This window comes from Orycteropus afer, unplaced genomic scaffold (genome assembly GCF_000298275.1).
Source record: "Orycteropus afer afer isolate SDZICR_OR568_19922 unplaced genomic scaffold, OryAfe1.0 scaffold00056, whole genome shotgun sequence".
In the NCBI taxonomy this organism is placed as follows: Eukaryota; Metazoa; Chordata; class Mammalia; order Tubulidentata; family Orycteropodidae; genus Orycteropus; species Orycteropus afer.
The window spans coordinates 4098954-4101681 of NW_006921643.1; the positions used below are offsets into that span (position 1 = coordinate 4098954).

General features: G+C 42.3%; 1 protein-coding gene across 1 annotated transcript in view; it reads right to left on the reverse strand.

The window, feature by feature from the left end:
- The window catches only part of SIL1 (SIL1 nucleotide exchange factor), a 397052-nt gene that overhangs the window by 127236 nt on the left and 267088 nt on the right, over positions 1-2728 (reverse strand). The gene's annotated exons all lie outside the window — the stretch shown is intronic.

The following is a 2728-nucleotide window of genomic DNA, read 5'->3' on the forward strand; positions in this document are numbered from 1 at the left end:
AAAGTAGGAGGTAGAACAATGTTTTGTGTAGTATGTTATGCCAATTGAGCTTGATGTCCCCTGCGACTATGGTCCCAAGCCCACAGGTTCAACTACTCGGTCCCTCTAGGTAGCTGGGTGTGAACAAGCAGTGACCACAACCTTGCCCCTTGTCAGCTCGATTATACACCTGGGAATTCAGATCATACAAATAAACTTATAGGACCGTTGTCTGCCAACCCTATACATGGTCTTGGGTACACTCCCTGCTTCATAGACATACCCACTAGTTCATCCTGTCTACCCATCTATCCACCCGTATACCCATGTTTGCCTTCACTGACAATGCAGTACTGTATGTGCAAAAGGGTTCATCTTTGTTGTCTGTATCTCCCATGTACCTCTCTATAAAAGACCAGGTTTGCTGGTCTGTTAGAGCCTGGTGAGACCCCTGAGACTATGGTCCCCAGTTACTTTTCAGGTCTGGAACTGAACTCGCTCCTGTGGTTTCTAGCCAAACCACAGGCATATAAGGTGAACATTTACATCAGGTAGATACACTCCTTGGAGTGATCAACTGTGGGAGAACAGAAGGGCAGTGCTTGCACAGGGTGATAATTTGGGGGCAGGAGTACATGGGAAGGAAAGACACAGGAAGAGATAACTATAGGGAGGAAGTGGGAAGTAAAGAAAAAAAAAGATTTAAAGGACAGCACTGTATATGACTTTGCCAATGTCTTTAGGTAAGGCTAACCTGCTTTTAATACTTGGAAAATTACACCTACATATTATGATATTATCTCCACAGAGCAGGGGTTTTTGTCTGTCTGTCCACTACTGTATCCTCATTGACCGGAATGTGCTGGGCACAATAAATAATTTGATCATGAAAAATATTCCTGAAACAAACTCAACTAGAGTCAAAACGGCAATCTGAGATATCTTTTCCAACAAAAATGGAAGGGCCCTGGTACCAGAGACCTGAAGATATGGTTAATCCAGAGTCATGATGTATGCATAGAATCTGCTATGCCTTGTGGCCACAAATCCAAAGCCATAAGTTTTCTACTTCAATATGTCTTTATGAAGAGGAACAATTCATTAATAGGCCACAGCCAGCTAAATTGGAGATTCAGAGGGGGTGCTTTGCTGACAAACACAAATAAAACACACTGAGTCTTCCTTCCTCACATGCTTTGATTCTAAAATCTAAGAATTCACTGTCTCTCTTTTTGATTCCCCTTCCTCTAGGGTTTCCAGATATGAAACCATGGCTTAGAGTCCTGTCATTTCATGCTTAGGTCGGTTTCTAATCAAAGTTGGTATGAGTTCCTAGCAGAGCAGCCACCACTCTATTAGCCACAAAGCAATGTAACCCTTAGTCACAGAGATTCTGGTCTAGATTGAACTTATCTTTACTACCACAATGATAATTCAGTATGGTATCAATGCTGACATTTTTATTTATATAAACATTTCAGACTTTTTTGAGATATTTCTCATTTATAATTTCACTAGAGTTGAGAAAAAGTGTCATTCTGCCCACTGCAGACTTGAAAGACCAAGCTCCAAAAGATGAGCCCTGTCCAGCATCACACAAGCAAAAGTATGACCACAGCCTAGGTCCACAGCTCTTCATCTGAGTCTGGGTCCAGAATACTTTCCAGGCTACATTTAGGACAGGACAGGACAGGCAGAGAAGAGTTCAAGTTGGAGGCAGGGAGCACACTAGGAAGCAGGCAGAAGGAGAACTGTGTCAGCACTCAGGAGGAAAGGAAAGAATCAGAGCACTGACAGTAAGAGAACAGAAAACTGAGAAGGGAAGAAATAGTGGTAAATAATTGAAGAGTCATGAGAGGGAAGGCAAATATACTGCCCCAGGGTAGATGGGGCAGACAGAAGCTGTGCCTCATAAATAACTCACAAACTGTTTTCCACACATGAGGTTTTGCTTTTCACAAATCCTGCTGCTTAACTCAAATATGGCTGTGAGGAATCCTTAAGCAGACCAGTTTGGTCCTTGAAGCCCACGGTTCTTTAAAATTTTCCATTCAGTGAGTTTGGAATAGGAGTGGACTAATTAATCTCCTGGCTAGCAAAATTCTATGTTCCTCAAAGCTAGCACTATGTAATCCCAATTCCTCATCATAACTGGAACTCAAGGCTGAGATATATCCTTCAATCCTCCTATGAAATCTTAATTTAGCACTATTGCATGGCAGCCTGATGGACCAGCCTAAACCAAGGACCTTATATTTCTAATCAAAAGGCCAATGACCTAGAATATTTATGACCCTTCTGCCAAGAGGCACAAGGTTGGCTTCACCAGGGGGACTGGTTTCTGGGCTGACTTCTAGCTGAATGCACTGCTGTCCAAGAAACTCTTTACCCAATGACCCATGAACAGAATGAATGTCACCCTAGAGATGACACTGCCAGATGACTAGAGAGCCTGTAGGAGGGAAAAACAAATAAAATTTTTGTTGGAGCACTGCTAGCCCAAGCCTCCTGTGCACTCCCACCCTTCTAGGTATGATAAGCCCTCCAGTCCTCTTGGCCTTTCATGCTGCAACTAAGCAGGAGCCTATAGAAACCTGATACCTAAAGATCCATCCAAGTATGTTAAGATAAGAGAAAATAGAAGCTGTCAACATCAGAGTAGGACTGAGATGGCCAATAAACCCTAGAATCCTTAATACTTTAAATATCTATAATAGAAAAACTGTTGGAGTTTTCTTCTTTTTTTTTA